This window comes from Sander lucioperca, chromosome 1 (genome assembly GCF_008315115.2).
Source record: "Sander lucioperca isolate FBNREF2018 chromosome 1, SLUC_FBN_1.2, whole genome shotgun sequence".
Taxonomy (NCBI): Eukaryota; Metazoa; Chordata; class Actinopteri; order Perciformes; family Percidae; genus Sander; species Sander lucioperca.
In genome coordinates, this window is record NC_050173.1 from 9,367,714 (window position 1) to 9,377,696 (window position 9,983).

Sequence of the window (9,983 nt, forward strand, 5' to 3'; positions counted from 1 at the left end):
CAGGACTGCGCTTGTGAGGTTTAAGATTTTGAGGATCATAGAAATATAGATGAACAAAACACAGTCACGTGTATAAGGTAAGACACAGAAAATACAAAATAAACAACTAGAGTTAACTTTAAATTTTCAGGCTACAGCGGAACAGGAAAGTCTATCTGACCTAGAGACCATCACCTGAGAGGGTGCTCCATTGTCCCTGTCTATCCAGTATGGTGCAGGATCCTGTTACGCAGCCACAAAGTGGCGGTTAGGCTCCTGAAAGAGATAGCGCTCCTCGTGGGTCATTGACTGACACCAGACATCACCCAGGGCAACACACATTTGGGGGGCTCCAGGTGTCTAAAGAAACCTGACCATCACAGGCCTCAATCACACCAGTCAGGTACAGTACCTTCTCTCTTGCTACTGTTTCACACAAGCATACAATAAGATACTTTAAACAGTTTGCTCTGTTTGGCTACATTTTAGCATCGCTGAATTGACCAACCATTTGTTACTTCTGGACAGTAAAATGTAGTTAGCTTTTATTTAAAGGAGCATTAATTCTTTTTTTGGCCACTTGGGTTCAGTAAAACAAGCTATATACACAACATTCACATATCACTTTAGAAAGTCGCTGTTGTGAACCTATTAGCTAACAGTTGCCTATTTCTATTTTGCCACCTTACATACAATATTCACTCTCTTTTAGCTCTGTTTTTGGTCTTGACCCACTGCTGGGGAATATATCTCTTTAATGGCTAAATGCTCCACTATGTTGATAAGCAAGTCGCTAACTTTGTCTGTAATTTTATGCTGAACAGGTAGTGTACAGTGGGTTTCTCAGAGGTTTTTCATTAAAAACTGCTTCTGCGGCAGAGTGAACTGAAACAGTTGTGGGCTGTAAAACAAAAAAAAAAATGCTAAAACGCTTTGATAGCTGAACTGCAGTTGGGTGATAGTTCTTTGTGGATTCTTCACCATGATTGACCCCTTTTACATTACAGAGTCATTTGATTAATTGAGGATTTAAAAATATTGATTAGTGCAGCTTTAAAAGCTTTAAAGCCATTACTTCATTTGAATTTGAACTGACTGCGGCACCCCTCAGAGGTAGTCATCCAGTATCAGAAAACACTGAGGCAGACAGCAATGCAAAAAGATATCTGGATCTGACGGATGAATGGGCTGAAAGACAGAAACCACTTTTTACCTGTATTGTCTTTTTTTCTACAAATAACAAAATATGCACATGAGATGCTACAATTACTTTAAAAAATCTACTAACAGTGGCTTTAAGTACAGTAACACAACCGCAGCCAAGATACACAAGCCGTGTTCACGTTATTACCTCCTTAACTCCCAAAGCCATATGCGTCATGGTTGAATCAGTCTTGTGTGATGAACCTGATAAATCCAAATAACTTTGAACTTCAATCCTCCAGGTACACAACTCAGGCAGTCCCAGCCTATGATGGCTGTTTTAGTAGCCGATGAGTTCTCCCATAGTGGAGCCTCTTTAAGTCAGCACAGATATCTTTCACCAAGAATCTACTGTTTCCTCTACTGCACAGGTTTGCACTGGTCCGTGATTCAAATACTGGCTCGAAGCGGGCCTGGTACCACAGCCTGGGACAGAGAGGCTGACAGGGAGGAGGAGGAGGAGTGCGGCACTGCTGCTTCCTGCTGGGCTGGTGTCCCTGCATTGTAGGTAATGAGGCAGTAATGAGCTACCTGGCTCTGGAAGCACCATGCTGGTTAAACATTCATGGAGCCCAGGCAGCAAACATTCATTCAGCACTTCACCTGAGTGTTGAACAGCTACACTATGTGTTTAAGGAAGTGTGTGTGTGTGTGTGTGTGTGTGTGTGTGTGTGTGTGTGTGTGTGTGTGTGTGTGTGTGTGTGTGTGTGTGTGTGTGCGTGTGCGTGTGCGTGTGCGTGTGGTATGTAATACAAGGATGTAGTAATTCTATCCTCTCGGAGACCCGTCCTCACCCTCCTCCCCATAAAATTACAGCACAGGTATTCAATTACTGATCTTTGATTAGGCAGATGCATTTCAAACTAATTACTAACCGCTCATCAGAGCCACAACGATCTGACGAGTTTGGGATTAAACTATTGCAGAGTAATTTCAAACTGACAGTAAAGTGCTACTATCATTGTTATACATTCTGTTGGTGCCATCTTCAACGTAGAGAAGCTTTTAAATGAATGTCTTTTCAAATGATTTTTCTGTAGGATGGTGGAACTGATTTTATATATGATATATATACATAACTACCACAAAATGTTACATTTTATGTGAAAAAGTGCAATGGAGAGCCAACAGGAAGTGTGGGAAGAGAGAACAGATGAAGATGAAAAAAAAGATGACATTTCTGGTTCATTTACGACAGGCCCGCAGGCAGCGTAACATTGCCCTCTCATTTCGTCGCTTTAAAATGTAACACTGTGCTTCCTGTAAGCATCCACAAAGGCATCTTACGTTACTGACTGAAGATTGGCCAAAACACACGGTGACACAAGAGAGCATCCTGGAAAAATCCTCATTAACATATAATGTAATCCATTATGCAAATCCTAAGGGTTTTCTAGGATCTACTCAATCTTTTAAGAACACCACTGTTCTCCTAATAAGCACCAACGATGAGCTGTAGTGGCCACCCTCTATTGATTTGCACTGCACTCATTGAAAAACATAATTTTATGCAAACACCACATATCTCAACAATCCAGTATGGCACATGTTTGTTTAATTCATTGTATTAAAACATAAATGCAGTGGCAACTTCTGCTTGTTTTTGCCATCCATCTATAAAGAACTAAAAATATTTATAACTGAAAGTTTTGCTTTAAAGTAGATACCTACTATTTGGATGTTTTACAGTATGACAAGTATCCCAACTCAAAACTAAATAAAAACAAGCACTAAACAGCTCTGATAATAAGGGACACATTAGTAATATTAGTTTTTTGTTTATACCTTCCTATTGTCTGCATATACACACCCTTTGTCACTGAACAAATTAGCCAAAGTTCTGATAAAATGACTGCCCTAAATAAAGTGCAGTATAATATGATACAACACATGACACGTATAATAAAACAATATTTTAAATGTATTACTTTTTTAAAAGAGTATTGAATGTAAAGAAGACTAACAATCTCATTTTAGCTGTAAATTTGCAATACTTTAAGTATTCAGCACTAAGGAAACAATTTGGTCAATCCTCAAAAACTACTGAGGTTAGATAGCCAGCCCAATAAGATCACAATAAAACTGGTTCCTAGAGTGTCTCCTTTACTTTTTTATTATTTCATGCATAGCCTCACTCCCCGTCACTTGGGGTTCAAAGTGATAATGTACCTGAGTAATTAAAACTGCTTGATAGTCTTCAAAACGCACATTGTACAGTATTAACTCTCACACACACAAGAACACACTTAAAAATCGATGAATAATACGGAATACGGGCTATTGCAATCTTGTTTCTAAAGAGTGAAGGACCAGTGTCCTTGATCCACCACTTGTCCAAATAAATATTCACAGGCCCAATTAGTCCCAAACAACTAAACTTTCATCTAATCCTTTATTTATGTGAGCAAACAGATTGCTGTCGACAGGGCAGGACTCTGAAGGCCAAAACGAGCTGTTAGGCTATTGGTTTCAGAAGTGGTACAGCATCACAAAACCAGCTGTTTTAGTGATTTGTGCATGCAAAAGGAATTTTAAGAGATTAAATATCTGTTAGCAAGATAGGTCATTCACATGTGAAAATAAAAAAAAAATATGTATATATATTTTTTATTTTAAGCATGTACAGTAGATTAATTAAATCTTACCTTTGGATCCATGTCTTAGTTCTTTCTGCAAATCAGAAAAGCTCTCTGCCAAGGTTCTGTGTTTTGTGTGAGTCTGGCCGAGCAGCTGATGCGACCAGAGGATGTGGGGACAGAGGGCTGTATTGGATATTCTACCTGTATTTATGACCGTCCCATAATGCAGCAGCCTCAGCATGTCCTCGCAGTGTCCTACTTTTCTATAGCTTTCATTTTCAGGTTGGCCTTATTCACTTGCAGAGGTACAGCATAGGACTGAAAGCTTCAACAACAGTCACAGCCAAGATGCCACTCTCAATTGGGAAATGTAAGTGTTATAAGTTTAATTTAAAACCAAAATTGTGGCATATGCTTAACAGCACATCACACTGCTGAGTTTTTTGAAAATAGGCCATGTCCATGCAACATGCTGCATTGGCAAGTACATTTACTCTGTACTAGTACTGCCTAGTACTGAGTATTTCCTTACTTTATACTTCTACTCCACTAAGTTTTAAAGGGATACATTGTACTTTTTACTCAACAATTTTATGGCTACTTTTCAGAAACATAAAAAAACACATGATAATTATAAAATAAATGTATAATATTTACTTAAACCAGTGGCTTCCAATGTTTTTTTGGCTTGTGGCGCCTTAGTGTATACTTTGAGCTCCTTGTCATAGTTGTATATGAGTTAAAAAGGGGGATTTCCATTCTAAACGTTTTAGATTGTTTCATTTAGATGAATGCTAGAGCCCCAAAAAAGTAAGATTATGAAATATTAAAAAAAAGTAACAAAGATAAAAGAAATTCATGACTTTTACTTGTCTTTTACTAAAGGATCTCTGTACTTCTTTCATCTCTTTACCATGGGGATAATACCAGTGTTTCTGAATGTTACTAATTTACAGGAAGTCTCATATACTTTTCACTTTATGCTGACCATTTTCCTAAGCATAGCATCATGTTTTGTATGTTTTAGGTATGTTTTAAGTTCTATGTAGCCATTGGGTTTCCGTTCATTTTAGTTTGCAGTTACTAGAAACTTGTTTGAGATACTGTAGGTAGCCCAGAGTCCAGTGTCAGAGGAGCAGCAGGCCTGAACTGCACACTGAAGTCAAAACCTGTGTGTGGTGTTCTCAGACATGCTACAGGAAGTAATACTGCTATTAGACAATAGTACCACATCTTAAATAAATCCATTCCTCTTATGGGGCTTCTGGGAAGAGATCCAAATAGGCTTTGGTAAGTGTAATTACCACTATGATTGTTGTGTATGTGAATATAAACACACACACAACTATGAAGTAAAGACAACAGCAACCTTGATAGCCTTGTGGCTATTTGACAACACCAGAAGGGTGAGAGCACAACCTGCTGTCGGCTGCAGGCTATAACAGTTAATCAGTTATAGTGAACCACAGGGCTAATAGTTGTAAGCTGTACCTTACATCATCCTCCCTTTGGTCATATCAAATATTTGTTTCATTTCATAATTACAGCTGTTAATCTCTACTATATAACCTTAGTGTGATCACAGGATTAGTGTAAGGGCTCTGAAACACACCCTCTCTGTTTGCTTTACCTTTTGGTCATCAATAAATTAAGCTTAAACTTACTGTTGTACTTATTGTAAGGACGTCTGGATTAGAACATAAACAGAGAGCCTTTATTAAAGGGGCAATGGGAGATTAATACAGTTCATCTCTACTGGATAGATTTTTATTTGTAATTTAATTAATGACACTAATTTAAAAAAAAGAATATTCAAAAACTGGCTTTGTAGTATATTGTGTCTTGTTTTAGATTTGTTTTCTTTATTTTTATTGTTTCAGTAAATATGGCTGGCCCATTTTGCCAAAGTCAGAAATTAGCCTACAAAACTCTTGTCTATTTTCTTCTGCACAATAGCACTGTTTGGTTTCCTGGTGTAACCCCTCCCCTATCTTTTCCCAAGGTATTGTTCCCTGATTGGTGCACCGGCAGGTTTGTTCAAACACTGGTGTGTTGTGTGGTGGATGTCTCAGCTCTCTAACACTAACACTAAAATGTACAACTGGAGCAGAACAGCACAGATTGCTTAGAGGCACAGAGGTAAAACAACCACTTGATTTTATTTTTGTTTGTAATGCTAATGCTAATAGGGAGTGCACTATGATACAAACCTGTCCTGCTGTGTTGCCACAGGGCTATGTATGTCCAGACTTACATTTTATAATAAAAGGTGATTTATTGAACTTGAAACTCAACTTTTTGTGCTTATTAATGCCTGAATTTAGGGGTGAGGTAAATTTAGTGGGTCACAGTGATGAGGACCAGGGCACAGACAATGAGATCGCCTTAGGAAGAGTCAACTCACAAGGAGGAAATACTGCATCCAGATCTGGATTTGATCAAACTGAGGGTTTGTAGAAATTAGTTGTAGTTACACACATTTTGATCTTGTCTGTCTGCCATGTTTGGAAATGTTAAAGATACACATCATTTGGTGGCCTTTCAATATAAATGTGTCTAATTTCTGCAAATTGAAAGTCAGTCTATCCTGCCTATGCCTGTTAAAGTGGGACACAATTTGGATATAAGCTGGCCCCCTTAGGATTATATTGTTATATTGTTGGATCATTATTGTTGACACATTGACATGTGAGCAGTACTATAATTTTGTAGTTGGTCAGTGTAGAGATCATTTTAATTGCTTTATATACTTTTTGGTCGTTTAATCATTAACAATGCATCATATTTGTTTGTTTAATTTGAATTTGAAAAGTAACTACTAACTATTGCTATGAAAAACAAATGTGGGGTAAAAAGTAAAGTATTTCCTTTTTAAAATGTTGTAGAATAGAAGTTCAAAGTAAAGTACACATTTTTCATACTGATCTGAAGCCTGTTTGCAACACATTCACATGATTAAATCTAATTAGCTTCTGTTGCTCTGAATAGTTATCAGCTTCTAGCCTAAGTATTATTTTAACATCATTTAACATAATAATTATGCATTATGTTGCTGCTTACATTTCAGTGTTCCCCCATAGGTTTCCTTCTCTAATTTTACACTTTAAAGTTTTAAATCCACATTAACCACTCTTCCCATCAGCATGAATTTGAGCTAACGCACAGCACGAGCCTGGCGGGAACCACTGCCTGTACAATTATAGGGGAAACACTGCATTTCTTTACAGGGGACATTGAACTTGCAGTGACTCTCTTGTCCCTTTTGCAGAAACCATTACAGTAGACGATGACCATCGGCTTTGGAAAGTTCCAGTTGAAAATGTCTGCCCTCACTGGACTAGCATGGGTAAGAATCATATAGCATGCAGAAAGGTCCTCACTTTGACTTCCAGATACAGTACTTTCTGTCATGTAGCGCTCTGCCTCTCTGAGAACAGATTGGAGACGCCATGGAGCTGATGATCCTCAGTATCTTGGGCGCCCAGCTGCACTGTGAGTGGAGGCTGTCCGGCTATCAGGTGGCTCTCATGACATTGGTAAAGTCCCTTTTAGGTTCTCAGAAAAGAGTTATTACAGCATGTTGATTTTGAAATGTGTGAAAGTTTGCTTTCAAGAGCTTTTTTTGTCTCAGGTGGTGGTTATCGGAACGATGATCGGTTCACCTTTATGTGGACACGTGTCCGACAAGTATGGCAGAAAAGCAGTAAGTCTCATATCTGGGTTTTTCATATATGATTTACTGTTTTTTGTACATGATTTGATATTTAACGTGTGTGTTTTCTGTATATGTCTCTGTGTGAATAGGGTATGATGATGTGTTTGTGCTGGGCTTAGTTCTACAGCCTGTTGAGTGCCTTCTCTCTACAGTACGGCTGGCTCTTGGTCCTGCAGGGCCTTGTAGGCATAGGCCTGGGAGGAACTCCTCAGTCGTCAGTTGGACTGCTTGTTCTGCTCATGACGAGATAAAGCCTACACTGAACAGACCAGCACATTTTAATAATGAAATGATTTGCAACAAACATTTGGTCTCTTTTTAGAGTGACACTGTACTCCGAATTCCTCCCAGGGAACTTTCTGTGTTACACAGTGGCTGCCTGAAAGCATTCATTTTAATATGCTGGTGGGAAAAACAGAGAAGGCCATGGCAACTTTAACACGCATCGCCAAAGAGAATGGCAAGGCCATGCCTCAAGGGAAGCTTACTGCCAATAAACAGGTGACATTAAAGATGTATAGGATCTTGCATTTGTTCAGATAAAGGAGATGTGTCCAATACAATACAAAATTGTTGAAATTAATAAATACGCCTTCTATTTTTGTCATTTAATTTCACAGAGTGGCCGTGGACAGATTTTTTTATTGCATCTTAAACAAAAGTGTCCTTCTATATAGTGACGCAAGGGGCTAATATTGAACCAAGATGTAATCTGGAATGCACAAATTTGACATCCGCTGACTACAAAGACCTTTTATGGACGTCCTTTGCTGAAATGCCAGGTAAAATGCTCCCTATTAGCATTTTCTCAGAGCTATGTTAAGCCCATATAAAGGGGGTTCCTCCACATGTTTTCATTACTACATCCATAAAAAAAATCTGAAACAACACAGATATGATTTCTGTTCAAATTCAAGAGCTGATGGAGTTTGTAAATGCATTATTATTTTCTCTAAATTCCTCACTGAGGAACCATAGGTTCAGGTCAAACATGAAATGTTTCAACAAACAAATCAATGCCATGAAAGTTGGTGCACATACTGAGCTTACATTTGTCTTCACATACATTTACATTGCGACTTTCTTAAAAAAACGGTTTAAAGTCTTTTAGGCATGTTGACATGTGCTTACCTTTGTCATCCCTCAGGCCTGCAGTACTTAGCCTTAAACCAGCTAGATACACAAAGGTGTTATTTAAGGGAGTGGCTTAGGCTGTTCAATTGTAAATAATTTGTGTCTTTACAACTCTTAACTGCCACATTTAAAAGATGTTTGCTGTTTGTTTCAGGTCTTTTAGTTGGCCTTCTGGTAATTGACTGTATTGGCAGGAAGAAGAGCATGGCTTTGTCCTTCTTGTTTTCTTTGTGCATTCTGTATTGGGAGGTAAGTTTGTGTCTGTGTGCTATTTTGTCATACTGGCACAACAGCAAACCTCAGGGCTGACCTCTTAACGCTTTGTCTGTCTTTCTGTCCATGCAGGACAGCTACTACAATCTGCATCTTTATTGCCAGAGCCTTCATCTTTGCAGGATTCCAAGTTGCTTATGTGTATACAACAGAGGTAGGTCTACATACCATTTTAGAACTTTAACATTTGTTTTTGAAATGTCATTTGAACTTGATAATAATGCTCTCTCCTCTCATTAGGTGTTCCCTACAGAAAACAGAGCCTCAGCAATGGGGATTTCAAGTGCAATATCCAGGATGGGTGTCCTGATTACCACCTTGGTAGCACAGGTATGCAGAAGTGACCATCTCTGTTGGTACTTTCCAAAGAAACTCGTTCAAAATTAGTTCCAGCACCAGTTTGATATCAGAGACTCCTTCAGGCTGTATGTTTCTCCACCTGGCTTCTCACATTTTGTTTTGGCTCTAGGTGTTGCTCAGGACGTCAATGTTTGGAGCCCTGTCGTTTTACTGTGGCCTTAGTCTGCTGGGAGGTGTTGCATCCTTGATCCTGCCCTTTGAGACGTTAGGCAGAGTTATGCAGGAGTCCAGTCTTGGATCAGGAGGCCTGAGGGCAGACCACCACCACAACCAGCCAGTCAAATGATACAACACATTCCTCTGACCAGATATAAATCAACTGGAAACAATTAAAAAATTGGAAAAGAAAGGATATTTTGTCAACTCCCAGGATGCTGCAGATGCCACAGTTGCCTGTTTTACTGTGGATTGAATCCTGCGAGCGATGATGGGTCAAGAATAACCAGGGACAATGTCATACAGGCAAGGAGTGATAATTGAGGGTAGGCCTACTTCCCATAGGCATTTTCCACTGGCTGCGTCCCTGTAATGAGAGCGGAAGCACATTTGTGCTTGGACTGGTTTGTTTACCCTCTCTTCCATCTAGGGCCTAGCGGTGTCAAACTCAATTTCACTAAGGGCCACACTGGAAAATGAAAATACCATCAAGGGCCAGACAATGTATAGTTTGACATTCTTTTATTTAATTGAAAAAGTCAAATATCTTTGACTGTTTTATTGCGTGTCTCATATAGTCTTCT

At 38.9% G+C, this 9,983-nt stretch overlaps 1 pseudogene; it reads left to right on the plus strand.

The window, feature by feature from the left end:
- The first annotated feature begins 7,047 nt into the window (after positions 1–7,047).
- On the plus strand, positions 7,048–9,897 carry LOC116034926 (annotated as a pseudogene).
- Positions 9,898–9,983: the final 86 nt, after the last annotated feature.